The following is a 26,393-nucleotide window of genomic DNA, read 5'->3' as shown; positions in this document are numbered from 1 at the left end:
TAAGCAAAAAATCAACCGAGTATTACTAGAAATAGTCAGGCTTAGTGCATTTTTAGTACGATTTGTATGTTTAGCTCTAAAAAGGGCTCGTCCGGGATTTGAACCCGGGACCTCTCGCACCCTAAGCGAGAATCATACCCCTAGACCAACGAGCCACGCAAGAGTCACCTCTGACATGGCTCCAGGGGTTAGTGGCAGCTAGTCGGTGAATGCTTCACCCAAAGCAAGCAACTGCACATGTTGCTCTCTTCTGCAATATGATTGCTGTCTTTTCCATGGCCGTCATCAAACAAGAAATTAAAAAGCCTCTGTCCTTCAGACAGTTTGTTTTCTCTAAGTGTCTGCTTGCGGTGAGGACAAGAAAAGCATTTCTGCTCTCATTCCTTGCTTTCATGAAGTAGGCCCACCCTTCAGAGCAAAGGGCGAGCAAGCGAATGGCGCAAGCTATCGTCACTTCTCTTTTCGAGCTGTCACTGAGATCCCTGGAGCACACTACGTCAGGTTGGTGAGGGATAGACAGCCTCTATTATCTCAGCTTTCCTATAAAGTCAGCCAGTAAAGGCAAACACTGTTAAAAACAGCAAACCGCTGTTTCTGCCCGGTCTCGAACCAGGGACCTTTCGCGTGTAAGGCGAACGTGATAACCACTACACTACAGAAACAGACACTAACTCAGGAATCTTGTTGGCATGTATTGGGCTGGAATGCACAGACTAAGGGCCAATGTCCTTGAAGCTCAAAGTTGGGCTCTCCTTACCCGGTCTCTATTTCTTTGGAAGACAGGAATGAGGACCACTTTTATTCCAAGAGGCGATTTTGAAACCATATCCTGAAATTACACTAGAAAAACACTATGCATGTAATGTTCCTACCATGCTGGTCTGGCCCAGAAAAGCAGTTGCAAAGAAGTCCTGCACTCCTTTATCCCGCCACAAGTGGAAAATAGCGTGCAGGGTAAGGAACTTTCTCGACATACACAGCGTCTTATAGCATTGAAAAGAAGAAATGCTCCTATATTACAAGCATCCTGAAAATGTCCACAGCATGGGCTCGTCCGGGATTTGAACCCGGGACCTCTCGCACCCGAAGCGAGAATCATACCCCTAGACCAACGAGCCTGAGTGGCCAGGAGACATTTTGAACAATTTCTGAAGCGTCTTTCAGAAAAAAAGCAGGGCTATTTGGCTAGTCTCCCTCTAAGTGAGCCTCACAACGTCATGTTTTCTCTCAAGTTGTTGTTTTTTCACTCTAGCAAGAAAGGGGGCAGCCAATCTCCTATCAGCCAGTGAGCAGAAAAAAGGCACAGATGAGAACAGCAAGCACTTTCTGGCAATTGTTCTCCTCTGCAAGTCCTGGACCCTTGCCCCATAGACTTCCACACCAGAAGCAATGAAGGGCCCACCATTTCCTGCGCCTGAGAAAGAGGGGTTTGATATTTGGATTCAAACGCGCTCGCTCAGCGCTCGATCAGGCTCGATCAGGCGAGATTTATATGAGTGGCTCACAGGCCTGAAACACTCACCTGGGAGACCCAGAGTGGCTGACTTCTCAGTATAGCCATTGTTGGGCGAGTCACCTCCTTTCCTCCTGCCTCAATCTAGAATTGGCTGCAAATCATAAGAGAGAGTGCAATGCCCGTGTGCAGTGCCTACTCCCAGCTACCTCTCTGTCTTCCTTATGTAAATTAGAATTTGCAAGGGGGGACCAATGGCATTCTGCTCCTCCCACATAACCAGGAAGCCCTGTTGAACATGTCTGCCTGTGTTTTTGCAGGGACAGTGCCTTCTCTGCCCAAAAGGTGGCAGGAGAGCCTCACAACAAATGATGGGATCAACTGCTTAGTTAGAAACCCAGCATGGCAGTTACTGTGATGGAGTGCAAATTTAATGGAAGGTGTGCCTGAGGTGTCATTTCCAGAAATCCATGGAATTGTGATTGAGGGCCCAGCCTGATTGTTGGTGGATTTCTCTTCACATGCTACAGGTTCCTGCAAAGATTGTGGTGTTTGCCGGGAACGCACTGCAAAAAACAGGAAGATTTACGGGTGTAAAAGGGACCTGTCAGAAGTGGGATTTGAACCCACGCCTCCATGAGGAGACCAGAAGGCTCAGCTACACTGAAGATCAAGCTCTCTTGAGTCTGGCGCCTTAGACCACTCGGCCATCCTGACGGTTCATGAGGGGGGCTTAGGTCTAACTCTTCTATCTGCACCTGCCAATGTTTCCACTTACAACCTTCACAGCAATGTCACAGGTGTAAAGGCCCCAACAATACAACATAGCTTAAACAAAATAAAAATAGGCACAAGAACGACCCCCAGATGATGGATGCAGATAACTTTGTTTCGTCTTGCAAAGGTAAAGAAAGTTTCCCACGGCTCACTGTGTTCAAAGACCACCTCTTCTTAAACTTGCATTCAGATAATAAGGTTTTAGAGTGTGCACATAAAAGCAGCCAACGCTCAGTGTTTCTGCCCGGTCTCGAACCGGGGACCTTTCGCGTGTTAGGCGAACATGATGACCACTACACTACAGAAACGACTTTGCTGCTTGCTACTGTTAAAGCAAAGTTCCTCTCAAGGCTTCACCCTACTTCTATTCTGCTGTATCAGCAGCGGCTCAGAATGTGCAGAACAAGTGTGAAAACCTCAAAGATATCATCCAACATGCTTGCAATTAGACGTATTCAAAATTTACTTGTGCAGGCATCGACAGACAAATATCTGATGCCTAAATGTCTGCGAGTACAGCTTGGGAAAGCATCACCTGGGACACACTGAGACTAAGCAGGTAGGCAGAAAAAGCACGGTGATCCATTTTTCTACTGAGGTTAGGAATATGTTAAGCAAAAAATCAACCGAGTATTACTAGAAATAGTCAGGCATAGTGCATTTTTAGTACGATTTGTATGTTTAGCTCTAAAAAGGGCTCGTCCGGGATTTGAACCCGGGACCTCTCGCACCCTAAGCGAGAATCATACCCCTAGACCAACGAGCCACGCAAGAGTCACCTCTGACATGGCTCCAGCGGTTAGTGGCAGCTAGTCGGTGAATGCTTCACCCAAAGCAAGCAACTGCACATGTTGCTCTCTTCTGCAATATGATTGCTGTCTTTTCCATGGCCGTCATCAAACAAGAAATTAAAAAGCCTCTGTCCTTCAGACAGTTTGTTTTCTCTAAGTGTCTGCTTGCGGTGAGGACAAGAAAAGCATTTCTGCTCTCATTCCTTGCTTTCATGAAGTAGGCCCACCCTTCAGAGCAAAGGGCGAGCAAGCGAATGGCGCAAGCTATCGTCACTTCTCTTTTCGAGCTGTCACTGGGATCCCTGTAGCACACTACGTCAGGTTGGTGAGGGATAGACAGCCTCTATTATCTCAGCTTTCCTATAAAGTCAGCCAGTAAAGGCAAACACTGTTAAAAACAGCAAACCGCTGTTTCTGCCCGGTCTCGAACCAGGGACCTTTCGCGTGTAAGGCGAACGTGATAACCACTACACTACAGAAACAGACACTAACTCAGGAATCTTGTTGGCATGTATTGGGCTGGAATGCACAGACTAAGGGCCAATGTCCTTGAAGCTCAAAGTTGGGCTCTCCTTACCCGGTCTCTATTTCTTTGGAAGACAGGAATGAGGACCACTTTTATTCCAAGAGGCGATTTTGAAACCATATCCTGAAATTACACTAGAAAAACACTATGCATGTAATGTTCCTACCATGCTGGTCTGGCCCAGAAAAGCAGTTGCAAAGAAGTCCTGCACTCCTTTATCCCGCCACAAGTGGAAAATAGCGTGCAGGGTAAGGAACTTTCTCGACATACACAGCGTCTTATAGCATTGAAAAGAAGAAATGCTCCTATATTACAAGCATCCTGAAAATGTCCACAGCATGGGCTCGACCGGGATTTGAACCCGGGACCTCTCGCACCCAAAGCGAGAATCATACCCCTAGACCAACGAGCCTGAGTGGCCAGGAGACATTTTGAACAATTTCTGAAGCGTCTTTCAGAAAAAAAGCAGGGCTATTTGGCTAGTCTCCCTCTAAGTGAGCCTCACAACGTCATGTTTTCTCTCAAGTTGTTGTTTTTTCACTCTAGCAAGAAAGGGGGCAGCCAATCTCCTATCAGCCAGTGAGCAGAAAAAAGGCACAGATGAGAACAGCAAGCACTTTCTGGCAATTGTTCTCCTCTGCAAGTCCTGGACCCTTGCCCCATAGACTTCCACACCAGAAGCAATGAAGGGCCCACCATTTCCTGCGCCTGAGAAAGAGGGGTTTGATATTTGGATTCAAACGCGCTCGCTCAGCGCTCGATCAGGCTCGATCAGGCGAGATTTATATGAGTGGCTCACAGGCCTGAAACACTCACCTGGGAGACCCAGAGTGGCTGACTTCTCAGTATAGCCATTGTTGGGCGAGTCACCTCCTTTCCTCCTGCCTCAATCTAGAATTGGCTGCAAATCATAAGAGAGAGTGCAATGCCCGTGTGCAGTGCCTACTCCCAGCTACCTCTCTGTCTTCCTTATGTAAATTAGAATTTGCAAGGGGGGGACCAATGGCATTCTGCTCCTCCCACATAACCAGGAAGCCCTGTTGAACATGTCTGCCTGTGTTTTTGCAGGGACAGTGCCTTCTCTACCCAAAAGGTGGCAGGAGAGCCTCACAACAAATGATGGGATCAACTGCTTAGTTAGAAACCCAGCATGGCAGTTACTGTGATGGAGTGCAAATTTAATGGAAGGTGTGCCTGAGGTGTCATTTCCAGAAATCCATGGAATTGTGATTGAGGGCCCAGCCTGATTGTTGGTGGATTTCTCTTCACATGCTACAGGTTCCTGCAAAGATTGTGGTGTTTGCTGGGAACGCACTGCAAAAAACAGGAAGATTTACGGGTGTAAAAGGGACCTGTCAGAAGTGGGATTTGAACCCACGCCTCCATGAGGAGACCAGAAGGCTCAGCTACACTGAAGATCAAGCTCTCTTGAGTCTGGCGCCTTAGACCACTCGGCCATCCTGACGGCTCATGAGGGGGGGCTTAGGTCTAACTCTTCTATCTGCACCTGCCAATGTTTCCACTTACAACCTTCACAGCAATGTCACAGGTGTAAAGGCCCCAACAATACAACATAGCTTAAACAAAATAAAAATAGGCACAAGAACGACCCCCAGATGATGGATGCAGATAACTTTGTTTCGTCTTGCAAAGGTAAAGAAAGTTTCCCACGGCTCACTGTGTTCAAAGACCACCTCTTCTTAAACTTGCATTCAGATAATAAGGTTTTAGAGTGTGCACATAAAAGCAGCCAACGCTCAGTGTTTCTGCCCGGTCTCGAACCGGGGAACTTTCGCGTGTTAGGCGAACGTGATGACCACTACACTACAGAAACGACCTTGCTGCTTGCTACTGTTAAAGCAAAGTTCCTCTCAAGGCTTCACGCTACTTCTATTCTGCTGTATCAGCAGCGGCTCAGAATGTGCAGAACAAGTGTGAAAACCTCAGAGATATCATCCAACATGCTTGCAATTAGACGTATTCAAAATTTACTTGTGCAGGCATTGACAGACAAATATCTGATGCCTAAATGTCTGCGAGTACAGCTTGGGAAAGCATCACCTGGGACACACTGAGACTAAGCAGGTAGGCAGAAAAAGCACGGTGATCCATTTTTCTACTGAGGTTAGGAATATGTTAAGCAAAAAATCAACCGAGTATTACTAGAAATAGTCAGGCTTAGTGCATTTTTAGTACGATTTGTATGTTTAGCTCTAAAAAGGGCTCGTCCGGGATTTGAACCCGGGACCTCTCGCACCCTAAGCGAGAATCATACCCCTAGACCAACGAGCCACGCAAGAGTCACCTCTGACATGGCTCCAGGGGTTAGTGGCAGCTAGTCGGTGAATGCTTCACCCAAAGCAAGCAACTGCACATGTTGCTCTCTTCTGCAATATGATTGCTGTCTTTTCCATGGCCGTCATCAAACAAGAAATTAAAAAGCCTCTGTCCTTCAGACAGTTTGTTTTCTCTAAGTGTCTGCTTGCGGTGAGGACAAGAAAAGCATTTCTGCTCTCATTCCTTGCTTTCATGAAGTAGGCCCACCCTTCAGAGCAAAGGGCGAGCAAGCGAATGGCGCAAGCTATCGTCACTTCTCTTTTCGAGCTGTCACTGAGATCCCTGGAGCACACTACGTCAGGTTGGTGAGGGATAGACAGCCTCTATTATCTCAGCTTTCCTATAAAGTCAGCCAGTAAAGGCAAACACTGTTAAAAACAGCAAACCGCTGTTTCTGCCCGGTCTCGAACCAGGGACCTTTCGCGTGTAAGGCGAACGTGATAACCACTACACTACAGAAACAGACACTAACTCAGGAATCTTGTTGGCATGTATTGGGCTGGAATGCACAGACTAAGGGCCAATGTCCTTGAAGCTCAAAGTTGGGCTCTCCTTACCCGGTCTCTATTTCTTTGGAAGACAGGAATGAGGACCACTTTTATTCCAAGAGGCGATTTTGAAACCATATCCTGAAATTACACTAGAAAAACACTATGCATGTAATGTTCCTACCATGCTGGTCTGGCCCAGAAAAGCAGTTGCAAAGAAGTCCTGCACTCCTTTATCCCGCCACAAGTGGAAAATAGCGTGCAGGGTAAGGAACTTTCTCGACATACACAGCGTCTTATAGCATTGAAAAGAAGAAATGCTCCTATATTACAAGCATCCTGAAAATGTCCACAGCATGGGCTCGTCCGGGATTTGAACCCGGGACCTCTCGCACCCGAAGCGAGAATCATACCCCTAGACCAACGAGCCTGAGTGGCCAGGAGACATTTTGAACAATTTCTGAAGCGTCTTTCAGAAAAAAAGCAGGGCTATTTGGCTAGTCTCCCTCTAAGTGAGCCTCACAACGTCATGTTTTCTCTCAAGTTGTTGTTTTTTCACTCTAGCAAGAAAGGGGGCAGCCAATCTCCTATCAGCCAGTGAGCAGAAAAAAGGCACAGATGAGAACAGCAAGCACTTTCTGGCAATTGTTCTCCTCTGCAAGTCCTGGACCCTTGCCCCATAGACTTCCACACCAGAAGCAATGAAGGGCCCACCATTTCCTGCGCCTGAGAAAGAGGGGTTTGATATTTGGATTCAAACGCGCTCGCTCAGCGCTCGATCAGCGCTCGATCAGGCTCGATCAGGCGAGATTTATATGAGTGGCTCACAGGCCTGAAACACTCACCTGGGAGACCCAGAGTGGCTGACTTCTCAGTATAGCCATTGTTGGGCGAGTCACCTCCTTTCCTCCTGCCTCAATCTAGAATTGGCTGCAAATCATAAGAGAGAGTGCAATGCCCGTGTGCAGTGCCTACTCCCAGCTACCTCTCTGTCTTCCTTATGTAAATTAGAATTTGCAAGGGGGGACCAATGGCATTCTGCTCCTCCCACATAACCAGGAAGCCCTGTTGAACATGTCTGCCTGTGTTTTTGCAGGGACAGTGCCTTCTCTGCCCAAAAGGTGGCAGGAGAGCCTCACAACAAATGATGGGATCAACTGCTTAGTTAGAAACCCAGCATGGCAGTTACTGTGATGGAGTGCAAATTTAATGGAAGGTGTGCCTGAGGTGTCATTTCCAGAAATCCATGGAATTGTGATTGAGGGCCCAGCCTGATTGTTGGTGGATTTCTCTTCACATGCTACAGGTTCCTGCAAAGATTGTGGTGTTTGCCGGGAACGCACTGCAAAAAACAGGAAGATTTACGGGTGTAAAAGGGACCTGTCAGAAGTGGGATTTGAACCCACGCCTCCATGAGGAGACCAGAAGGCTCAGCTACACTGAAGAGCAAGCTCTCTTGAGTCTGGCGCCTTAGACCACTCGGCCATCCTGACGGTTCATGAGGGGGGCTTAGGTCTAACTCTTCTATCTGCACCTGCCAATGTTTCCACTTACAACCTTCACAGCAATGTCACAGGTGTAAAGGCCCCAACAATACAACATAGCTTAAACAAAATAAAAATAGGCACAAGAACGACCCCCAGATGATGGATGCAGATAACTTTGTTTCGTCTTGCAAAGGTAAAGAAAGTTTCCCACGGCTCACTGTGTTCAAAGACCACCTCTTCTTAAACTTGCATTCAGATAATAAGGTTTTAGAGTGTGCACATAAAAGCAGCCAACGCTCAGTGTTTCTGCCCGGTCTCGAACCGGGGACCTTTCGCGTGTTAGGCGAACGTGATGACCACTACACTACAGAAACGACTTTGCTGCTTGCTACTGTTAAAGCAAAGTTCCTCTCAAGGCTTCACCCTACTTCTATTCTGCTGTATCAGCAGCGGCTCAGAATGTGCAGAACAAGTGTGAAAACCTCAAAGATATCATCCAACATGCTTGCAATTAGACGTATTCAAAATTTACTTGTGCAGGCATCGACAGACAAATATCTGATGCCTAAATGTCTGCGAGTACAGCTTGGGAAAGCATCACCTGGGACACACTGAGACTAAGCAGGTAGGCAGAAAAAGCACGGTGATCCATTTTTCTACTGAGGTTAGGAATATGTTAAGCAAAAAATCAACCGAGTATTACTAGAAATAGTCAGGCATAGTGCATTTTTAGTACGATTTGTATGTTTAGCTCTAAAAAGGGCTCGTCCGGGATTTGAACCCGGGACCTCTCGCACCCTAAGCGAGAATCATACCCCTAGACCAACGAGCCACGCAAGAGTCACCTCTGACATGGCTCCAGCGGTTAGTGGCAGCTAGTCGGTGAATGCTTCACCCAAAGCAAGCAACTGCACATGTTGCTCTCTTCTGCAATATGATTGCTGTCTTTTCCATGGCCGTCATCAAACAAGAAATTAAAAAGCCTCTGTCCTTCAGACAGTTTGTTTTCTCTAAGTGTCTGCTTGCGGTGAGGACAAGAAAAGCATTTCTGCTCTCATTCCTTGCTTTCATGAAGTAGGCCCACCCTTCAGAGCAAAGGGCGAGCAAGCGAATGGCGCAAGCTATCGTCACTTCTCTTTTCGAGCTGTCACTGGGATCCCTGTAGCACACTACGTCAGGTTGGTGAGGGATAGACAGCCTCTATTATCTCAGCTTTCCTATAAAGTCAGCCAGTAAAGGCAAACACTGTTAAAAACAGCAAACCGCTGTTTCTGCCCGGTCTCGAACCAGGGACCTTTCGCGTGTAAGGCGAACGTGATAACCACTACACTACAGAAACAGACACTAACTCAGGAATCTTGTTGGCATGTATTGGGCTGGAATGCACAGACTAAGGGCCAATGTCCTTGAAGCTCAAAGTTGGGCTCTCCTTACCCGGTCTCTATTTCTTTGGAAGACAGGAATGAGGACCACTTTTATTCCAAGAGGCGATTTTGAAACCATATCCTGAAATTACACTAGAAAAACACTATGCATGTAATGTTCCTACCATGCTGGTCTGGCCCAGAAAAGCAGTTGCAAAGAAGTCCTGCACTCCTTTATCCCGCCACAAGTGGAAAATAGCGTGCAGGGTAAGGAACTTTCTCGACATACACAGCGTCTTATAGCATTGAAAAGAAGAAATGCTCCTATATTACAAGCATCCTGAAAATGTCCACAGCATGGGCTCGACCGGGATTTGAACCCGGGACCTCTCGCACCCAAAGCGAGAATCATACCCCTAGACCAACGAGCCTGAGTGGCCAGGAGACATTTTGAACAATTTCTGAAGCGTCTTTCAGAAAAAAAGCAGGGCTATTTGGCTAGTCTCCCTCTAAGTGAGCCTCACAACGTCATGTTTTCTCTCAAGTTGTTGTTTTTTCACTCTAGCAAGAAAGGGGGCAGCCAATCTCCTATCAGCCAGTGAGCAGAAAAAAGGCACAGATGAGAACAGCAAGCACTTTCTGGCAATTGTTCTCCTCTGCAAGTCCTGGACCCTTGCCCCATAGACTTCCACACCAGAAGCAATGAAGGGCCCACCATTTCCTGCGCCTGAGAAAGAGGGGTTTGATATTTGGATTCAAACGCGCTCGCTCAGCGCTCGATCAGGCTCGATCAGGCGAGATTTATATGAGTGGCTCACAGGCCTGAAACACTCACCTGGGAGACCCAGAGTGGCTGACTTCTCAGTATAGCCATTGTTGGGCGAGTCACCTCCTTTCCTCCTGCCTCAATCTAGAATTGGCTGCAAATCATAAGAGAGAGTGCAATGCCCGTGTGCAGTGCCTACTCCCAGCTACCTCTCTGTCTTCCTTATGTAAATTAGAATTTGCAAGGGGGGACCAATGGCATTCTGCTCCTCCCACATAACCAGGAAGCCCTGTTGAACATGTCTGCCTGTGTTTTTGCAGGGACAGTGCCTTCTCTGCCCAAAAGGTGGCAGGAGAGCCTCACAACAAATGATGGGATCAACTGCTTAGTTAGAAACCCAGCATGGCAGTTACTGTGATGGAGTGCAAATTTAATGGAAGGTGTGCCTGAGGTGTCATTTCCAGAAATCCATGGAATTGTGATTGAGGGCCCAGCCTGATTGTTGGTGGATTTCTCTTCACATGCTACAGGTTCCTGCAAAGATTGTGGTGTTTGCCGGGAACGCACTGCAAAAAACAGGAAGATTTACGGGTGTAAAAGGGACCTGTCAGAAGTGGGATTTGAACCCACGCCTCCATGAGGAGACCAGAAGGCTCAGCTACACTGAAGAGCAAGCTCTCTTGAGTCTGGCGCCTTAGACCACTCGGCCATCCTGACGGTTCATGAGGGGGGCTTAGGTCTAACTCTTCTATCTGCACCTGCCAATGTTTCCACTTACAACCTTCACAGCAATGTCACAGGTGTAAAGGCCCCAACAATACAACATAGCTTAAACAAAATAAAAATAGGCACAAGAACGACCCCCAGATGATGGATGCAGATAACTTTGTTTCGTCTTGCAAAGGTAAAGAAAGTTTCCCACGGCTCACTGTGTTCAAAGACCACCTCTTCTTAAACTTGCATTCAGATAATAAGGTTTTAGAGTGTGCACATAAAAGCAGCCAACGCTCAGTGTTTCTGCCCGGTCTCGAACCGGGGACCTTTCGCGTGTTAGGCGAACGTGATGACCACTACACTACAGAAACGACTTTGCTGCTTGCTACTGTTAAAGCAAAGTTCCTCTCAAGGCTTCACCCTACTTCTATTCTGCTGTATCAGCAGCGGCTCAGAATGTGCAGAACAAGTGTGAAAACCTCAAAGATATCATCCAACATGCTTGCAATTAGACGTATTCAAAATTTACTTGTGCAGGCATCGACAGACAAATATCTGATGCCTAAATGTCTGCGAGTACAGCTTGGGAAAGCATCACCTGGGACACACTGAGACTAAGCAGGTAGGCAGAAAAAGCACGGTGATCCATTTTTCTACTGAGGTTAGGAATATGTTAAGCAAAAAATCAACCGAGTATTACTAGAAATAGTCAGGCATAGTGCATTTTTAGTACGATTTGTATGTTTAGCTCTAAAAAGGGCTCGTCCGGGATTTGAACCCGGGACCTCTCGCACCCTAAGCGAGAATCATACCCCTAGACCAACGAGCCACGCAAGAGTCACCTCTGACATGGCTCCAGCGGTTAGTGGCAGCTAGTCGGTGAATGCTTCACCCAAAGCAAGCAACTGCACATGTTGCTCTCTTCTGCAATATGATTGCTGTCTTTTCCATGGCCGTCATCAAACAAGAAATTAAAAAGCCTCTGTCCTTCAGACAGTTTGTTTTCTCTAAGTGTCTGCTTGCGGTGAGGACAAGAAAAGCATTTCTGCTCTCATTCCTTGCTTTCATGAAGTAGGCCCACCCTTCAGAGCAAAGGGCGAGCAAGCGAATGGCGCAAGCTATCGTCACTTCTCTTTTCGAGCTGTCACTGGGATCCCTGTAGCACACTACGTCAGGTTGGTGAGGGATAGACAGCCTCTATTATCTCAGCTTTCCTATAAAGTCAGCCAGTAAAGGCAAACACTGTTAAAAACAGCAAACCGCTGTTTCTGCCCGGTCTCGAACCAGGGACCTTTCGCGTGTAAGGCGAACGTGATAACCACTACACTACAGAAACAGACACTAACTCAGGAATCTTGTTGGCATGTATTGGGCTGGAATGCACAGACTAAGGGCCAATGTCCTTGAAGCTCAAAGTTGGGCTCTCCTTACCCGGTCTCTATTTCTTTGGAAGACAGGAATGAGGACCACTTTTATTCCAAGAGGCGATTTTGAAACCATATCCTGAAATTACACTAGAAAAACACTATGCATGTAATGTTCCTACCATGCTGGTCTGGCCCAGAAAAGCAGTTGCAAAGAAGTCCTGCACTCCTTTATCCCGCCACAAGTGGAAAATAGCGTGCAGGGTAAGGAACTTTCTCGACATACACAGCGTCTTATAGCATTGAAAAGAAGAAATGCTCCTATATTACAAGCATCCTGAAAATGTCCACAGCATGGGCTCGACCGGGATTTGAACCCGGGACCTCTCGCACCCAAAGCGAGAATCATACCCCTAGACCAACGAGCCTGAGTGGCCAGGAGACATTTTGAACAATTTCTGAAGCGTCTTTCAGAAAAAAAGCAGGGCTATTTGGCTAGTCTCCCTCTAAGTGAGCCTCACAACGTCATGTTTTCTCTCAAGTTGTTGTTTTTTCACTCTAGCAAGAAAGGGGGCAGCCAATCTCCTATCAGCCAGTGAGCAGAAAAAAGGCACAGATGAGAACAGCAAGCACTTTCTGGCAATTGTTCTCCTCTGCAAGTCCTGGACCCTTGCCCCATAGACTTCCACACCAGAAGCAATGAAGGGCCCACCATTTCCTGCGCCTGAGAAAGAGGGGTTTGATATTTGGATTCAAACGCGCTCGCTCAGCGCTCGATCAGGCTCGATCAGGCGAGATTTATATGAGTGGCTCACAGGCCTGAAACACTCACCTGGGAGACCCAGAGTGGCTGACTTCTCAGTATAGCCATTGTTGGGCGAGTCACCTCCTTTCCTCCTGCCTCAATCTAGAATTGGCTGCAAATCATAAGAGAGAGTGCAATGCCCGTGTGCAGTGCCTACTCCCAGCTACCTCTCTGTCTTCCTTATGTAAATTAGAATTTGCAAGGGGGGGACCAATGGCATTCTGCTCCTCCCACATAACCAGGAAGCCCTGTTGAACATGTCTGCCTGTGTTTTTGCAGGGACAGTGCCTTCTCTACCCAAAAGGTGGCAGGAGAGCCTCACAACAAATGATGGGATCAACTGCTTAGTTAGAAACCCAGCATGGCAGTTACTGTGATGGAGTGCAAATTTAATGGAAGGTGTGCCTGAGGTGTCATTTCCAGAAATCCATGGAATTGTGATTGAGGGCCCAGCCTGATTGTTGGTGGATTTCTCTTCACATGCTACAGGTTCCTGCAAAGATTGTGGTGTTTGCTGGGAACGCACTGCAAAAAACAGGAAGATTTACGGGTGTAAAAGGGACCTGTCAGAAGTGGGATTTGAACCCACGCCTCCATGAGGAGACCAGAAGGCTCAGCTACACTGAAGATCAAGCTCTCTTGAGTCTGGCGCCTTAGACCACTCGGCCATCCTGACGGCTCATGAGGGGGGGCTTAGGTCTAACTCTTCTATCTGCACCTGCCAATGTTTCCACTTACAACCTTCACAGCAATGTCACAGGTGTAAAGGCCCCAACAATACAACATAGCTTAAACAAAATAAAAATAGGCACAAGAACGACCCCCAGATGATGGATGCAGATAACTTTGTTTCGTCTTGCAAAGGTAAAGAAAGTTTCCCACGGCTCACTGTGTTCAAAGACCACCTCTTCTTAAACTTGCATTCAGATAATAAGGTTTTAGAGTGTGCACATAAAAGCAGCCAACGCTCAGTGTTTCTGCCCGGTCTCGAACCGGGGAACTTTCGCGTGTTAGGCGAACGTGATGACCACTACACTACAGAAACGACCTTGCTGCTTGCTACTGTTAAAGCAAAGTTCCTCTCAAGGCTTCACGCTACTTCTATTCTGCTGTATCAGCAGCGGCTCAGAATGTGCAGAACAAGTGTGAAAACCTCAGAGATATCATCCAACATGCTTGCAATTAGACGTATTCAAAATTTACTTGTGCAGGCATTGACAGACAAATATCTGATGCCTAAATGTCTGCGAGTACAGCTTGGGAAAGCATCACCTGGGACACACTGAGACTAAGCAGGTAGGCAGAAAAAGCACGGTGATCCATTTTTCTACTGAGGTTAGGAATATGTTAAGCAAAAAATCAACCGAGTATTACTAGAAATAGTCAGGCTTAGTGCATTTTTAGTACGATTTGTATGTTTAGCTCTAAAAAGGGCTCGTCCGGGATTTGAACCCGGGACCTCTCGCACCCTAAGCGAGAATCATACCCCTAGACCAACGAGCCACGCAAGAGTCACCTCTGACATGGCTCCAGGGGTTAGTGGCAGCTAGTCGGTGAATGCTTCACCCAAAGCAAGCAACTGCACATGTTGCTCTCTTCTGCAATATGATTGCTGTCTTTTCCATGGCCGTCATCAAACAAGAAATTAAAAAGCCTCTGTCCTTCAGACAGTTTGTTTTCTCTAAGTGTCTGCTTGCGGTGAGGACAAGAAAAGCATTTCTGCTCTCATTCCTTGCTTTCATGAAGTAGGCCCACCCTTCAGAGCAAAGGGCGAGCAAGCGAATGGCGCAAGCTATCGTCACTTCTCTTTTCGAGCTGTCACTGAGATCCCTGGAGCACACTACGTCAGGTTGGTGAGGGATAGACAGCCTCTATTATCTCAGCTTTCCTATAAAGTCAGCCAGTAAAGGCAAACACTGTTAAAAACAGCAAACCGCTGTTTCTGCCCGGTCTCGAACCAGGGACCTTTCGCGTGTAAGGCGAACGTGATAACCACTACACTACAGAAACAGACACTAACTCAGGAATCTTGTTGGCATGTATTGGGCTGGAATGCACAGACTAAGGGCCAATGTCCTTGAAGCTCAAAGTTGGGCTCTCCTTACCCGGTCTCTATTTCTTTGGAAGACAGGAATGAGGACCACTTTTATTCCAAGAGGCGATTTTGAAACCATATCCTGAAATTACACTAGAAAAACACTATGCATGTAATGTTCCTACCATGCTGGTCTGGCCCAGAAAAGCAGTTGCAAAGAAGTCCTGCACTCCTTTATCCCGCCACAAGTGGAAAATAGCGTGCAGGGTAAGGAACTTTCTCGACATACACAGCGTCTTATAGCATTGAAAAGAAGAAATGCTCCTATATTACAAGCATCCTGAAAATGTCCACAGCATGGGCTCGTCCGGGATTTGAACCCGGGACCTCTCGCACCCGAAGCGAGAATCATACCCCTAGACCAACGAGCCTGAGTGGCCAGGAGACATTTTGAACAATTTCTGAAGCGTCTTTCAGAAAAAAAGCAGGGCTATTTGGCTAGTCTCCCTCTAAGTGAGCCTCACAACGTCATGTTTTCTCTCAAGTTGTTGTTTTTTCACTCTAGCAAGAAAGGGGGCAGCCAATCTCCTATCAGCCAGTGAGCAGAAAAAAGGCACAGATGAGAACAGCAAGCACTTTCTGGCAATTGTTCTCCTCTGCAAGTCCTGGACCCTTGCCCCATAGACTTCCACACCAGAAGCAATGAAGGGCCCACCCTGAGAAAGAGGGGTTTGATATTTGGATTCAAACGCGCTCGCTCAGCGCTCGATCAGCGCTCGATCAGGCTCGATCAGGCGAGATTTATATGAGTGGCTCACAGGCCTGAAACACTCACCTGGGAGACCCAGAGTGGCTGACTTCTCAGTATAGCCATTGTTGGGCGAGTCACCTCCTTTCCTCCTGCCTCAATCTAGAATTGGCTGCAAATCATAAGAGAGAGTGCAATGCCCGTGTGCAGTGCCTACTCCCAGCTACCTCTCTGTCTTCCTTATGTAAATTAGAATTTGCAAGGGGGGACCAATGGCATTCTGCTCCTCCCACATAACCAGGAAGCCCTGTTGAACATGTCTGCCTGTGTTTTTGCAGGGACAGTGCCTTCTCTGCCCAAAAGGTGGCAGGAGAGCCTCACAACAAATGATGGGATCAACTGCTTAGTTAGAAACCCAGCATGGCAGTTACTGTGATGGAGTGCAAATTTAATGGAAGGTGTGCCTGAGGTGTCATTTCCAGAAATCCATGGAATTGTGATTGAGGGCCCAGCCTGATTGTTGGTGGATTTCTCTTCACATGCTACAGGTTCCTGCAAAGATTGTGGTGTTTGCCGGGAACGCACTGCAAAAAACAGGAAGATTTACGGGTGTAAAAGGGACCTGTCAGAAGTGGGATTTGAACCCACGCCTCCATGAGGAGACCAGAAGGCTCAGCTACACTGAAGAGCAAGCTCTCTTGAGTCTGGCGCCTTAGACCACTCGGCCATCCTGACGGTTCATGAGGGGGGCTTAGGTCTAACTCTTCTATCTGCACCTGCCAATGTTTCCACTTACAACCTTCACAGCAATGTCACAGGTGTAAAGGCCCCAACAATACAACATAGCTTAAACAAAATAAAAATAGGCACAAGAACGACCCCCAGATGATGGATGCAGATAACTTTGTTTCGTCTTGCAAAGGTAAAGAAAGTTTCCCACGGCTCACTGTGTTCAAAGACCACCTCTTCTTAAACTTGCATTCAGATAATAAGGTTTTAGAGTGTGCACATAAAAGCAGCCAACGCTCAGTGTTTCTGCCCGGTCTCGAACCGGGGACCTTTCGCGTGTTAGGCGAACGTGATGACCACTACACTACAGAAACGACTTTGCTGCTTGCTACTGTTAAAGCAAAGTTCCTCTCAAGGCTTCACCCTACTTCTATTCTGCTGTATCAGCAGCGGCTCAGAATGTGCAGAACAAGTGTGAAAACCTCAAAGATATCATCCAACATGCTTGCAATTAGACGTATTCAAAATTTACTTGTGCAGGCATCGACAGACAAATATCTGATGCCTAAATGTCTGCGAGTACAGCTTGGGAAAGCATCACCTGGGACACACTGAGACTAAGCAGGTAGGCAGAAAAAGCACGGTGATCCATTTTTCTACTGAGGTTAGGAATATGTTAAGCAAAAAATCAACCGAGTATTACTAGAAATAGTCAGGCATAGTGCATTTTTAGTACGATTTGTATGTTTAGCTCTAAAAAGGGCTCGTCCGGGATTTGAACCCGGGACCTCTCGCACCCTAAGCGAGAATCATACCCCTAGACCAACGAGCCACGCAAGAGTCACCTCTGACATGGCTCCAGCGGTTAGTGGCAGCTAGTCGGTGAATGCTTCACCCAAAGCAAGCAACTGCACATGTTGCTCTCTTCTGCAATATGATTGCTGTCTTTTCCATGGCCGTCATCAAACAAGAAATTAAAAAGCCTCTGTCCTTCAGACAGTTTGTTTTCTCTAAGTGTCTGCTTGCGGTGAGGACAAGAAAAGCATTTCTGCTCTCATTCCTTGCTTTCATGAAGTAGGCCCACCCTTCAGAGCAAAGGGCGAGCAAGCGAATGGCGCAAGCTATCGTCACTTCTCTTTTCGAGCTGTCACTGGGATCCCTGTAGCACACTACGTCAGGTTGGTGAGGGATAGACAGCCTCTATTATCTCAGCTTTCCTATAAAGTCAGCCAGTAAAGGCAAACACTGTTAAAAACAGCAAACCGCTGTTTCTGCCCGGTCTCGAACCAGGGACCTTTCGCGTGTAAGGCGAACGTGATAACCACTACACTACAGAAACAGAAACTAACTCAGGAATCTTGTTGGCATGTATTGGGCTGGAATGCACAGACTAAGGGCCAATGTCCTTGAAGCTCAAAGTTGGGCTCTCCTTACCCGGTCTCTATTTATTTGGAAGACAGGAATGAGGACCACTTTTATTCCAAGAGGCGATTTTGAAACCATATCCTGAAATTACACTAGAAAAACACTATGCATGTAATGTTCCTACCATGCTGGTCTGGCCCAGAAAAGCAGTTGCAAAGAAGTCCTGCACTCCTTTATCCCGCCACAAGTGGAAAATAGCGTGCAGGGTAAGGAACTTTCTCGACATACACAGCGTCTTATAGCATTGAAAAGAAGAAATGCTCCTATATTACAAGCATCCTGAAAATGTCCACGGCATGGGCTCGTCCGGGATTTGAACCCGGGACCTCTCGCACCCGAAGCGAGAATCATACCCCTAGACCAACGAGCCTGAGTGGCCAGGAGACATTTTGAACAATTTCTGAAGCGTCTTTCAGAAAAAAAGCAGGGCTATTTGGCTAGTCTCCCTCTAAGTGAGCCTCACAACGTCATGTTTTCTCTCAAGTTGTTGTTTTTTCACTCTAGCAAGAAAGGGGGCAGCCAATCTCCTATCAGCCAGTGAGCAGAAAAAAGGCACAGATGAGAACAGCAAGCACTTTCTGGCAATTGTTCTCCTCTGCAAGTCCTGGACCCTTGCCCCATAGACTTCCACACCAGAAGCAATGAAGGGCCCACCATTTCCTGCGCCTGAGAAAGAGGGGTTTGATATTTGGATTCAAACGCGCTCGCTCAGCGCTCGATCAGGCTCGATCAGGCGAGATTTATATGAGTGGCTCACAGGCCTGAAACACTCACCTGGGAGACCCAGAGTGGCTGACTTCTCAGTATAGCCATTGTTGGGCGAGTCACCTCCTTTCCTCCTGCCTCAATCTAGAATTGGCTGCAAATCATAAGAGAGAGTGCAATGCCCGTGTGCAGTGCCTACTCCCAGCTACCTCTCTGTCTTCCTTATGTAAATTAGAATTTGCAAGGGGGGACCAATGGCATTCTGCTCCTCCCACATAACCAGGAAGCCCTGTTGAACATGTCTGCCTGTGTTTTTGCAGGGACAGTGCCTTCTCTGCCCAAAAGGTGGCAGGAGAGCCTCACAACAAATGATGGGATCAACTGCTTAGTTAGAAACCCAGCATGGCAGTTACTGTGATGGAGTGCAAATTTAATGGAAGGTGTGCCTGAGGTGTCATTTCCAGAAATCCATGGAATTGTGATTGAGGGCCCAGCCTGATTGTTGGTGGATTTCTCTTCACATGCTACAGGTTCCTGCAAAGATTGTGGTGTTTGCCGGGAACGCACTGCAAAAAACAGGAAGATTTACGGGTGTAAAAGGGACCTGTCAGAAGTGGGATTTGAACCCACGCCTCCATGAGGAGACCAGAAGGCTCAGCTACACTGAAGATCAAGCTCTCTTGAGTCTGGCGCCTTAGACCACTCGGCCATCCTGACGGCTCATGAGGGGGGCTTAGGTCTAACTCTTCTATCTGCACCTGCCAATGTTTCCACTTACAACCTTCAGAGCAATGTCACAGGTGTAAAGGCCCCAACAATACAACATAGCTTAAACAAAATAAAAATAGGCACAAGAACGACCCCCAGATGACGGATGCAGATAACTTTGTTTCGTCTTGCAAAGGTAAAGAAAGTTTCCCACGGCTCACTGTGTTCAAAGACCACCTCTTCTTAAACTTGCATTCAGATAATAAGGTTTTAGAGTGTGCACATAAAAGCAGCCAACGCTCAGTGTTTCTGCCCGGTCTCGAACCGGGGACCTTTCGCGTGTTAGGCGAACGTGATGACCACTACACTACAGAAACGACCTTGCTGCTTGCTACTGTTAAAGCAAAGTTCCTCTCAAGGCTTCACCCTACTTCTATTCTGCTGTATCAGCAGCGGCTCAGAATGTGCAGAACAAGTGTGAAAACCTCAGAGATATCATCCAACATGCTTGCAATTAGACGTATTCAAAATTTACTTGTGCAGGCATCGACAGACAAATATCTGATGCCTAAATGTCTGTGAGTACAGCTTGGGAAAGCATCACCTGGGACACACTGAGACTAAGCAGGTAGGCAGAAAAAGCACGGTGATCCATTTTTCTTCTGAGGTTAGGAATATGTTGCGCAACAATGCACCGAGTATTACTAGAAATAGTCAGGCATAGTGCATTTTTAGTACGATTTGTATGTTTAGCTCTAAAAAGGGCTCGTCCGGGATTTGAACCCGGGACCTCTCGCACCCTAAGCGAGAATCATACCCCTAGACCAACGAGCCACGCAAGAGTCACCTCTGACATGGCTCCAGGGGTTAGTGGCAGCTAGTCGGTGAATGCTTCACCCAAAGCAAGCAACTGCACATGTTGCTCTCTTCTGCAATATGATTGCTGTCTTTTCCATGGCCGTCATCAAACAAGAAATTAAAAAGCCTCTGTCCTTCAGACAGTTTGTTTTCTCTAAGTGTCTGCTTGCGGTGAGGACAAGAAAAGCATTTCTGCTCTCATTCCTTGCTTTCATGAAGTAGGCCCACCCTTCAGAGCAAAGGGCGAGCAAGCGAATGGCGCAAGCTATCGTCACTTCTCTTTTCGAGCTGTCACTGAGATCCCTGGAGCACACTACGTCAGGTTGGTGAGGGATAGACAGCCTCTATTATCTCAGCTTTCCTATAAAGTCAGCCAGTAAAGGCAAACACTGTTAAAAACAGCAAACCGCTGTTTCTGCCCGGTCTCGAACCAGGGACCTTTCGCGTGTAAGGCGAACGTGATAACCACTACACTACAGAAACAGACACTAACTCAGGAATCTTGTTGGCATGTATTGGGCTGGAATGCACAGACTAAGGGCCAATGTCCTTGAAGCTCAAAGTTGGGCTCTCCTTACCCGGTCTCTATTTCTTTGGAAGACAGGAATGAGGACCACTTTTATTCCAAGAGGCGATTTTGAAACCATATCCTGAAATTACACTAGAAAAACACTATGCATGTAATGTTCCTACCATGCTGGTCTGGCCCAGAAAAGCAGTTGCAAAGAAGTCCTGCACTCCTTTATCCCGCCACAAGTGGAAAATAGCGTGCAGGGTAAGGAACTTTCTCGACATACACAGCGTCTTATAGCATTGAAAAGAAGAAATGCTCCTATATTACAAGCATCCTGAAAATGTCCACAGCATGGGCTCGACCGGGATTTGAACCCGGGACCTCTCGCACCCAAAGCGAGAATCATACCCCTAGACCAACGAGCCTGAGTGGCCAGGAGACATTTTGAACAATTTCTGAAGCGTCTTTCAGAAAAAAAGCAGGGCTATTTGGCTAGTCTCCCTCTAAGTGAGCCTCACAACGTCATGTTTTCTCTCAAGTTGTTGTTTTTTCACTCTAGCAAGAAAGGGGGCAGCCAATCTCCTATCAGCCAGTGAGCAGAAAAAAGGCACTGATGAGAACAGCAAGCACTTTCTGGCAATTGTTCTCCTCTGCAAGTCCTGTACCCTTGCCCCATAGACTTCCACACCAGAAGCAATGAAGGGCCCACCATTTCCTGCGCCTGAGAAAGAGGGGTTTGATATTTGGATTCAAACGCGCTCGATCAGGCTCGATCAGGCGAGATTTATATGAGTGGCTCACAGGCCTGAAACACTCACCTGGGAGACCCAGAGTGGCTGACTTCTCAGTATAGCCATTGTTGGGCGAGTCACCTCCTTTCCTCCTGCCTCAATCTAGAATTGGCTGCAAATCATAAGAGAGAGTGCAATGCCCGTGTGCAGTGCCTACTCCCAGCTACCTCTCTGTCTTCCTTATGTAAATTAGAATTTGCAAGGGGGGACCAATGGCATTCTGCTCCTCCCACATAACCAGGAAGCCCTGTTGAACATGTCTGCCTGTGTTTTTGCAGGGACAGTGCCTTCTCTGCCCAAAAGGTGGCAGGAGAGCCTCACAACAAATGATGGGATCAACTGCTTAGTTAGAAACCCAGCATGGCAGTTACTGTGATGGAGTGCAAATTTAATGGAAGGTGTGCCTGAGGTGTCATTTCCAGAAATCCATGGAATTGTGATTGAGGGCCCAGCCTGATTGTTGGTGGATTTCTCTTCACATGCTACAGGTTCCTGCAAAGATTGTGGTGTTTGCCGGGAACGCACTGCAAAAAACAGGAAGATTTACGGGTGTAAAAGGGACCTGTCAGAAGTGGGATTTGAACCCACGCCTCCATGAGGAGACCAGAAGGCTCAGCTACACTGAAGATCAAGCTCTCTTGAGTCTGGCGCCTTAGACCACTCGGCCATCCTGACGGCTCATGAGGGGGGCTTAGGTCTAACTCTTCTATCTGCACCTGCCAATGTTTCCACTTACAACCTTCAGAGCAATGTCACAGGTGTAAAGGCCCCAACAATACAACATAGCTTAAACAAAATAAAAATAGGCACAAGAACGACCCCCAGATGACGGATGCAGATAACTTTGTTTCGTCTTGCAAAGGTAAAGAAAGTTTCCCACGGCTCACTGTGTTCAAAGACCACCTCTTCTTAAACTTGCATTCAGATAATAAGGTTTTAGAGTGTGCACATAAAAGCAGCCAACGCTCAGTGTTTCTGCCCGGTCTCGAACCGGGGACCTTTCGCGTGTTAGGCGAACGTGATGACCACTACACTACAGAAACGACCTTGCTGCTTGCTACTGTTAAAGCAAAGTTCCTCTCAAGGCTTCACCCTACTTCTATTCTGCTGTATCAGCAGCGGCTCAGAATGTGCAGAACAAGTGTGAAAACCTCAGAGATATCATCCAACATGCTTGCAATTAGACGTATTCAAAATTTACTTGTGCAGGCATCGACAGACAAATATCTGATGCCTAAATGTCTGTGAGTACAGCTTGGGAAAGCATCACCTGGGACACACTGAGACTAAGCAGGTAGGCAGAAAAAGCACGGTGATCCATTTTTCTTCTGAGGTTAGGAATATGTTGCGCAACAATGCACCGAGTATTACTAGAAATAGTCAGGCATAGTGCATTTTTAGTACGATTTGTATGTTTAGCTCTAAAAAGGGCTCGTCCGGGATTTGAACCCGGGACCTCTCGCACCCTAAGCGAGAATCATACCCCTAGACCAACGAGCCACGCAAGAGTCACCTCTGACATGGCTCCAGGGGTTAGTGGCAGCTAGTCGGTGAATGCTTCACCCAAAGCAAGCAACTGCACATGTTGCTCTCTTCTGCAATATGATTGCTGTCTTTTCCATGGCCGTCATCAAACAAGAAATTAAAAAGCCTCTGTCCTTCAGACAGTTTGTTTTCTCTAAGTGTCTGCTTGCGGTGAGGACAAGAAAAGCATTTCTGCTCTCATTCCTTGCTTTCATGAAGTAGGCCCACCCTTCAGAGCAAAGGGCGAGCAAGCGAATGGCGCAAGCTATCGTCACTTCTCTTTTCGAGCTGTCACTGAGATCCCTGGAGCACACTACGTCAGGTTGGTGAGGGATAGACAGCCTCTATTATCTCAGCTTTCCTATAAAGTCAGCCAGTAAAGGCAAACACTGTTAAAAACAGCAAACCGCTGTTTCTGCCCGGTCTCGAACCAGGGACCTTTCGCGTGTAAGGCGAACGTGATAACCACTACACTACAGAAACAGACACTAACTCAGGAATCTTGTTGGCATGTATTGGGCTGGAATGCACAGACTAAGGGCCAATGTCCTTGAAGCTCAAAGTTGGGCTCTCCTTACCCGGTCTCTATTTCTTTGGAAGACAGGAATGAGGACCACTTTTATTCCAAGAGGCGATTTTGAAACCATATCCTGAAATTACACTAGAAAAACACTATGCATGTAATGTTCCTACCATGCTGGTCTGGCCCAGAAAAGCAGTTGCAAAGAAGTCCTGCACTCCTTTATCCCGCCACAAGTGGAAAATAGCGTGCAGGGTAAGGAACTTTCTCGACATACACAGCGTCTTATAGCATTGAAAAGAAGAAATGCTCCTATATTACAAGCATCCTGAAAATGTCCACAGCATGGGCTCGACCGGGATTTGAACCCGGGACCTCTCGCACCCAAAGCGAGAATCATACCCCTAGACCAACGAGCCTGAGTGGCCAGGAGACATTTTGAACAATTTCTGAAGCGTCTTTCAGAAAAAAAGCAGGGCTATTTGGCTAGTCTCCCTCTAAGTGAGCCTCACAACGTCATGTTTTCTCTCAAGTTGTTGTTTTTTCACTCTAGCAAGAAAGGGGGCAGCCAATCTCCTATCAGCCAGTGAGCAGAAAAAAGGCACTGATGAGAACAGCAAGCACTTTCTGGCAATTGTTCTCCTCTGCAAGTCCTGTACCCTTGCCCCATAGACTTCCACACCAGAAGCAATGAAGGGCCCACCATTTCCTGCGCCTGAGAAAGAGGGGTTTGATATTTGGATTCAAACGCGCTCGATCAGGCTCGATCAGGCGAGATTTATATGAGTGGCTCACAGGCCTGAAACACTCACCTGGGAGACCCAGAGTGGCTGACTTCTCAGTATAGCCATTGTTGGGCGAGTCACCTCCTTTCCTCCTGCCTCAATCTAGAATTGGCTGCAAATCATAAGAGAGAGTGCAATGCCCGTGTGCAGTGCCTACTCCCAGCTACCTCTCTGTCTTCCTTATGTAAATTAGAATTTGCAAGGGGGGACCAATGGCATTCTGCTCCTCCCACATAACCAGGAAGCCCTGTTGAACATGTCTGCCTGTGTTTTTGCAGGGACAGTGCCTTCTCTGCCCAAAAGGTGGCAGGAGAGCCTCACAACAAATGATGGGATCAACTGCTTAGTTAGAAACCCAGCATGGCAGTTACTGTGATGGAGTGCAAATTTAATGGAAGGTGTGCCTGAGGTGTCATTTCCAGAAATCCATGGAATTGTGATTGAGGGCCCAGCCTGATTGTTGGTGGATTTCTCTTCACATGCTACAGGTTCCTGCAAAGATTGTGGTGTTTGCCGGGAACGCACTGCAAAAAACAGGAAGATTTACGGGTGTAAAAGGGACCTGTCAGAAGTGGGATTTGAACCCACGCCTCCATGAGGAGACCAGAAGGCTCAGCTACACTGAAGATCAAGCTCTCTTGAGTCTGGCGCCTTAGACCACTCGGCCATCCTGACGGCTCATGAGGGGGGCTTAGGTCTAACTCTTCTATCTGCACCTGCCAATGTTTCCACTTACAACCTTCAGAGCAATGTCACAGGTGTAAAGGCCCCAACAATACAACATAGCTTAAACAAAATAAAAATAGGCACAAGAACGACCCCCAGATGACGGATGCAGATAACTTTGTTTCGTCTTGCAAAGGTAAAGAAAGTTTCCCACGGCTCACTGTGTTCAAAGACCACCTCTTCTTAAACTTGCATTCAGATAATAAGGTTTTAGAGTGTGCACATAAAAGCAGCCAACGCTCAGTGTTTCTGCCCGGTCTCGAACCGGGGACCTTTCGCGTGTTAGGCGAACGTGATGACCACTACACTACAGAAACGACCTTGCTGCTTGCTACTGTTAAAGCAAAGTTCCTCTCAAGGCTTCACCCTACTTCTATTCTGCTGTATCAGCAGCGGCTCAGAATGTGCAGAACAAGTGTGAAAACCTCAGAGATATCATCCAACATGCTTGCAATTAGACGTATTCAAAATTTACTTGTGCAGGCATCGACAGACAAATATCTGATGCCTAAATGTCTGTGAGTACAGCTTGGGAAAGCATCACCTGGGACACACTGAGACTAAGCAGGTAGGCAGAAAAAGCACGGTGATCCATTTTTCTTCTGAGGTTAGGAATATGTTGCGCAACAATGCACCGAGTATTACTAGAAATAGTCAGGCATAGTGCATTTTTAGTACGATTTGTATGTTTAGCTCTAAAAAGGGCTCGTCCGGGATTTGAACCCGGGACCTCTCGCACCCTAAGCGAGAATCATACCCCTAGACCAACGAGCCACGCAAGAGTCACCTCTGACATGGCTCCAGGGGTTAGTGGCAGCTAGTCGGTGAATGCTTCACCCAAAGCAAGCAACTGCACATGTTGCTCTCTTCTGCAATATGATTGCTGTCTTTTCCATGGCCGTCATCAAACAAGAAATTAAAAAGCCTCTGTCCTTCAGACAGTTTGTTTTCTCTAAGTGTCTGCTTGCGGTGAGGACAAGAAAAGCATTTCTGCTCTCATTCCTTGCTTTCATGAAGTAGGCCCACCCTTCAGAGCAAAGGGCGAGCAAGCGAATGGCGCAAGCTATCGTCACTTCTCTTTTCGAGCTGTCACTGAGATCCCTGGAGCACACTACGTCAGGTTGGTGAGGGATAGACAGCCTCTATTATCTCAGCTTTCCTATAAAGTCAGCCAGTAAAGGCAAACACTGTTAAAAACAGCAAACCGCTGTTTCTGCCCGGTCTCGAACCAGGGACCTTTCGCGTGTAAGGCGAACGTGATAACCACTACACTACAGAAACAGACACTAACTCAGGAATCTTGTTGGCATGTATTGGGCTGGAATGCACAGACTAAGGGCCAATGTCCTTGAAGCTCAAAGTTGGGCTCTCCTTACCCGGTCTCTATTTCTTTGGAAGACAGGAATGAGGACCACTTTTATTCCAAGAGGCGATTTTGAAACCATATCCTGAA

At 47.2% G+C, this 26,393-nt stretch overlaps 47 non-coding genes across 47 annotated transcripts; all 47 read right to left on the bottom strand.

Moving 5' to 3' along the window:
- Positions 1 to 83: 83 nt before the first annotated feature.
- Positions 84 to 155, bottom strand: TRNAP-AGG (transfer RNA proline (anticodon AGG)). Its single transcript has one exon. It is a non-coding gene; the product is annotated as a tRNA-Pro (tRNA).
- A 434-nt stretch (positions 156 to 589) lies between these two features.
- Positions 590 to 662, bottom strand: TRNAV-UAC (transfer RNA valine (anticodon UAC)). Its single transcript has one exon. It is a non-coding gene; the product is annotated as a tRNA-Val (tRNA).
- A 384-nt stretch (positions 663 to 1,046) lies between these two features.
- On the bottom strand, positions 1,047 to 1,118 carry TRNAP-CGG (transfer RNA proline (anticodon CGG)). Its single transcript has one exon. It is a non-coding gene; the product is annotated as a tRNA-Pro (tRNA).
- A 940-nt stretch (positions 1,119 to 2,058) lies between these two features.
- On the bottom strand, positions 2,059 to 2,170 carry TRNAL-CAA (transfer RNA leucine (anticodon CAA)). Its single transcript has 2 exons — positions 2,133 to 2,170; positions 2,059 to 2,104 (listed from the first exon to the last, which is right to left on the bottom strand). It is a non-coding gene; the product is annotated as a tRNA-Leu (tRNA).
- A 295-nt stretch (positions 2,171 to 2,465) lies between these two features.
- TRNAV-AAC (transfer RNA valine (anticodon AAC)) lies at positions 2,466 to 2,538 on the bottom strand. The gene has a single exon. It is a non-coding gene; the product is annotated as a tRNA-Val (tRNA).
- Positions 2,539 to 2,924: 386 nt separating this feature from the next.
- TRNAP-AGG (transfer RNA proline (anticodon AGG)) lies at positions 2,925 to 2,996 on the bottom strand. Its single transcript has one exon. It is a non-coding gene; the product is annotated as a tRNA-Pro (tRNA).
- A 434-nt stretch (positions 2,997 to 3,430) lies between these two features.
- TRNAV-UAC (transfer RNA valine (anticodon UAC)) lies at positions 3,431 to 3,503 on the bottom strand. Its single transcript has one exon. It is a non-coding gene; the product is annotated as a tRNA-Val (tRNA).
- A 384-nt stretch (positions 3,504 to 3,887) lies between these two features.
- Positions 3,888 to 3,959, bottom strand: TRNAP-UGG (transfer RNA proline (anticodon UGG)). The gene has a single exon. It is a non-coding gene; the product is annotated as a tRNA-Pro (tRNA).
- Positions 3,960 to 4,900: 941 nt separating this feature from the next.
- On the bottom strand, positions 4,901 to 5,012 carry TRNAL-CAA (transfer RNA leucine (anticodon CAA)). Its single transcript has 2 exons — positions 4,975 to 5,012; positions 4,901 to 4,946 (listed from the first exon to the last, which is right to left on the bottom strand). It is a non-coding gene; the product is annotated as a tRNA-Leu (tRNA).
- Positions 5,013 to 5,308: 296 nt separating this feature from the next.
- On the bottom strand, positions 5,309 to 5,381 carry TRNAV-AAC (transfer RNA valine (anticodon AAC)). The gene has a single exon. It is a non-coding gene; the product is annotated as a tRNA-Val (tRNA).
- A 386-nt stretch (positions 5,382 to 5,767) lies between these two features.
- TRNAP-AGG (transfer RNA proline (anticodon AGG)) lies at positions 5,768 to 5,839 on the bottom strand. Its single transcript has one exon. It is a non-coding gene; the product is annotated as a tRNA-Pro (tRNA).
- A 434-nt stretch (positions 5,840 to 6,273) lies between these two features.
- Positions 6,274 to 6,346, bottom strand: TRNAV-UAC (transfer RNA valine (anticodon UAC)). The gene has a single exon. It is a non-coding gene; the product is annotated as a tRNA-Val (tRNA).
- A 384-nt stretch (positions 6,347 to 6,730) lies between these two features.
- TRNAP-CGG (transfer RNA proline (anticodon CGG)) lies at positions 6,731 to 6,802 on the bottom strand. The gene has a single exon. It is a non-coding gene; the product is annotated as a tRNA-Pro (tRNA).
- Positions 6,803 to 7,753: 951 nt separating this feature from the next.
- TRNAL-CAA (transfer RNA leucine (anticodon CAA)) lies at positions 7,754 to 7,865 on the bottom strand. Its single transcript has 2 exons — positions 7,828 to 7,865; positions 7,754 to 7,799 (listed from the first exon to the last, which is right to left on the bottom strand). It is a non-coding gene; the product is annotated as a tRNA-Leu (tRNA).
- A 295-nt stretch (positions 7,866 to 8,160) lies between these two features.
- Positions 8,161 to 8,233, bottom strand: TRNAV-AAC (transfer RNA valine (anticodon AAC)). The gene has a single exon. It is a non-coding gene; the product is annotated as a tRNA-Val (tRNA).
- A 386-nt stretch (positions 8,234 to 8,619) lies between these two features.
- TRNAP-AGG (transfer RNA proline (anticodon AGG)) lies at positions 8,620 to 8,691 on the bottom strand. The gene has a single exon. It is a non-coding gene; the product is annotated as a tRNA-Pro (tRNA).
- A 434-nt stretch (positions 8,692 to 9,125) lies between these two features.
- On the bottom strand, positions 9,126 to 9,198 carry TRNAV-UAC (transfer RNA valine (anticodon UAC)). Its single transcript has one exon. It is a non-coding gene; the product is annotated as a tRNA-Val (tRNA).
- Positions 9,199 to 9,582: 384 nt separating this feature from the next.
- Positions 9,583 to 9,654, bottom strand: TRNAP-UGG (transfer RNA proline (anticodon UGG)). The gene has a single exon. It is a non-coding gene; the product is annotated as a tRNA-Pro (tRNA).
- A 940-nt stretch (positions 9,655 to 10,594) lies between these two features.
- TRNAL-CAA (transfer RNA leucine (anticodon CAA)) lies at positions 10,595 to 10,706 on the bottom strand. Its single transcript has 2 exons — positions 10,669 to 10,706; positions 10,595 to 10,640 (listed from the first exon to the last, which is right to left on the bottom strand). It is a non-coding gene; the product is annotated as a tRNA-Leu (tRNA).
- Positions 10,707 to 11,001: 295 nt separating this feature from the next.
- Positions 11,002 to 11,074, bottom strand: TRNAV-AAC (transfer RNA valine (anticodon AAC)). The gene has a single exon. It is a non-coding gene; the product is annotated as a tRNA-Val (tRNA).
- Positions 11,075 to 11,460: 386 nt separating this feature from the next.
- Positions 11,461 to 11,532, bottom strand: TRNAP-AGG (transfer RNA proline (anticodon AGG)). The gene has a single exon. It is a non-coding gene; the product is annotated as a tRNA-Pro (tRNA).
- A 434-nt stretch (positions 11,533 to 11,966) lies between these two features.
- Positions 11,967 to 12,039, bottom strand: TRNAV-UAC (transfer RNA valine (anticodon UAC)). Its single transcript has one exon. It is a non-coding gene; the product is annotated as a tRNA-Val (tRNA).
- A 384-nt stretch (positions 12,040 to 12,423) lies between these two features.
- Positions 12,424 to 12,495, bottom strand: TRNAP-UGG (transfer RNA proline (anticodon UGG)). The gene has a single exon. It is a non-coding gene; the product is annotated as a tRNA-Pro (tRNA).
- Positions 12,496 to 13,436: 941 nt separating this feature from the next.
- On the bottom strand, positions 13,437 to 13,548 carry TRNAL-CAA (transfer RNA leucine (anticodon CAA)). Its single transcript has 2 exons — positions 13,511 to 13,548; positions 13,437 to 13,482 (listed from the first exon to the last, which is right to left on the bottom strand). It is a non-coding gene; the product is annotated as a tRNA-Leu (tRNA).
- A 296-nt stretch (positions 13,549 to 13,844) lies between these two features.
- On the bottom strand, positions 13,845 to 13,917 carry TRNAV-AAC (transfer RNA valine (anticodon AAC)). Its single transcript has one exon. It is a non-coding gene; the product is annotated as a tRNA-Val (tRNA).
- Positions 13,918 to 14,303: 386 nt separating this feature from the next.
- Positions 14,304 to 14,375, bottom strand: TRNAP-AGG (transfer RNA proline (anticodon AGG)). Its single transcript has one exon. It is a non-coding gene; the product is annotated as a tRNA-Pro (tRNA).
- Positions 14,376 to 14,809: 434 nt separating this feature from the next.
- Positions 14,810 to 14,882, bottom strand: TRNAV-UAC (transfer RNA valine (anticodon UAC)). Its single transcript has one exon. It is a non-coding gene; the product is annotated as a tRNA-Val (tRNA).
- A 384-nt stretch (positions 14,883 to 15,266) lies between these two features.
- TRNAP-CGG (transfer RNA proline (anticodon CGG)) lies at positions 15,267 to 15,338 on the bottom strand. Its single transcript has one exon. It is a non-coding gene; the product is annotated as a tRNA-Pro (tRNA).
- Positions 15,339 to 16,278: 940 nt separating this feature from the next.
- TRNAL-CAA (transfer RNA leucine (anticodon CAA)) lies at positions 16,279 to 16,390 on the bottom strand. Its single transcript has 2 exons — positions 16,353 to 16,390; positions 16,279 to 16,324 (listed from the first exon to the last, which is right to left on the bottom strand). It is a non-coding gene; the product is annotated as a tRNA-Leu (tRNA).
- A 295-nt stretch (positions 16,391 to 16,685) lies between these two features.
- Positions 16,686 to 16,758, bottom strand: TRNAV-AAC (transfer RNA valine (anticodon AAC)). Its single transcript has one exon. It is a non-coding gene; the product is annotated as a tRNA-Val (tRNA).
- A 386-nt stretch (positions 16,759 to 17,144) lies between these two features.
- TRNAP-AGG (transfer RNA proline (anticodon AGG)) lies at positions 17,145 to 17,216 on the bottom strand. The gene has a single exon. It is a non-coding gene; the product is annotated as a tRNA-Pro (tRNA).
- A 434-nt stretch (positions 17,217 to 17,650) lies between these two features.
- TRNAV-UAC (transfer RNA valine (anticodon UAC)) lies at positions 17,651 to 17,723 on the bottom strand. Its single transcript has one exon. It is a non-coding gene; the product is annotated as a tRNA-Val (tRNA).
- Positions 17,724 to 18,107: 384 nt separating this feature from the next.
- Positions 18,108 to 18,179, bottom strand: TRNAP-CGG (transfer RNA proline (anticodon CGG)). The gene has a single exon. It is a non-coding gene; the product is annotated as a tRNA-Pro (tRNA).
- A 940-nt stretch (positions 18,180 to 19,119) lies between these two features.
- Positions 19,120 to 19,231, bottom strand: TRNAL-CAA (transfer RNA leucine (anticodon CAA)). Its single transcript has 2 exons — positions 19,194 to 19,231; positions 19,120 to 19,165 (listed from the first exon to the last, which is right to left on the bottom strand). It is a non-coding gene; the product is annotated as a tRNA-Leu (tRNA).
- A 295-nt stretch (positions 19,232 to 19,526) lies between these two features.
- Positions 19,527 to 19,599, bottom strand: TRNAV-AAC (transfer RNA valine (anticodon AAC)). The gene has a single exon. It is a non-coding gene; the product is annotated as a tRNA-Val (tRNA).
- Positions 19,600 to 19,984: 385 nt separating this feature from the next.
- On the bottom strand, positions 19,985 to 20,056 carry TRNAP-AGG (transfer RNA proline (anticodon AGG)). Its single transcript has one exon. It is a non-coding gene; the product is annotated as a tRNA-Pro (tRNA).
- Positions 20,057 to 20,490: 434 nt separating this feature from the next.
- TRNAV-UAC (transfer RNA valine (anticodon UAC)) lies at positions 20,491 to 20,563 on the bottom strand. Its single transcript has one exon. It is a non-coding gene; the product is annotated as a tRNA-Val (tRNA).
- Positions 20,564 to 20,947: 384 nt separating this feature from the next.
- Positions 20,948 to 21,019, bottom strand: TRNAP-UGG (transfer RNA proline (anticodon UGG)). Its single transcript has one exon. It is a non-coding gene; the product is annotated as a tRNA-Pro (tRNA).
- A 929-nt stretch (positions 21,020 to 21,948) lies between these two features.
- TRNAL-CAA (transfer RNA leucine (anticodon CAA)) lies at positions 21,949 to 22,060 on the bottom strand. Its single transcript has 2 exons — positions 22,023 to 22,060; positions 21,949 to 21,994 (listed from the first exon to the last, which is right to left on the bottom strand). It is a non-coding gene; the product is annotated as a tRNA-Leu (tRNA).
- A 295-nt stretch (positions 22,061 to 22,355) lies between these two features.
- Positions 22,356 to 22,428, bottom strand: TRNAV-AAC (transfer RNA valine (anticodon AAC)). Its single transcript has one exon. It is a non-coding gene; the product is annotated as a tRNA-Val (tRNA).
- Positions 22,429 to 22,813: 385 nt separating this feature from the next.
- Positions 22,814 to 22,885, bottom strand: TRNAP-AGG (transfer RNA proline (anticodon AGG)). The gene has a single exon. It is a non-coding gene; the product is annotated as a tRNA-Pro (tRNA).
- Positions 22,886 to 23,319: 434 nt separating this feature from the next.
- Positions 23,320 to 23,392, bottom strand: TRNAV-UAC (transfer RNA valine (anticodon UAC)). Its single transcript has one exon. It is a non-coding gene; the product is annotated as a tRNA-Val (tRNA).
- Positions 23,393 to 23,776: 384 nt separating this feature from the next.
- Positions 23,777 to 23,848, bottom strand: TRNAP-UGG (transfer RNA proline (anticodon UGG)). Its single transcript has one exon. It is a non-coding gene; the product is annotated as a tRNA-Pro (tRNA).
- Positions 23,849 to 24,777: 929 nt separating this feature from the next.
- On the bottom strand, positions 24,778 to 24,889 carry TRNAL-CAA (transfer RNA leucine (anticodon CAA)). The gene is made up of 2 exons: positions 24,852 to 24,889; positions 24,778 to 24,823 (listed from the first exon to the last, which is right to left on the bottom strand). It is a non-coding gene; the product is annotated as a tRNA-Leu (tRNA).
- Positions 24,890 to 25,184: 295 nt separating this feature from the next.
- On the bottom strand, positions 25,185 to 25,257 carry TRNAV-AAC (transfer RNA valine (anticodon AAC)). Its single transcript has one exon. It is a non-coding gene; the product is annotated as a tRNA-Val (tRNA).
- Positions 25,258 to 25,642: 385 nt separating this feature from the next.
- Positions 25,643 to 25,714, bottom strand: TRNAP-AGG (transfer RNA proline (anticodon AGG)). Its single transcript has one exon. It is a non-coding gene; the product is annotated as a tRNA-Pro (tRNA).
- A 434-nt stretch (positions 25,715 to 26,148) lies between these two features.
- Positions 26,149 to 26,221, bottom strand: TRNAV-UAC (transfer RNA valine (anticodon UAC)). Its single transcript has one exon. It is a non-coding gene; the product is annotated as a tRNA-Val (tRNA).
- Positions 26,222 to 26,393: the final 172 nt, after the last annotated feature.

This window comes from Lissotriton helveticus, chromosome 10, assembly GCF_964261635.1.
Source record: "Lissotriton helveticus chromosome 10, aLisHel1.1, whole genome shotgun sequence".
NCBI lineage: Eukaryota > Metazoa > Chordata > Amphibia > Caudata > Salamandridae > Lissotriton > Lissotriton helveticus.
The sequence above is the reverse complement of the archived record's forward strand: the minus strand, read 5'-3'. Positions and strand labels throughout refer to the sequence as shown.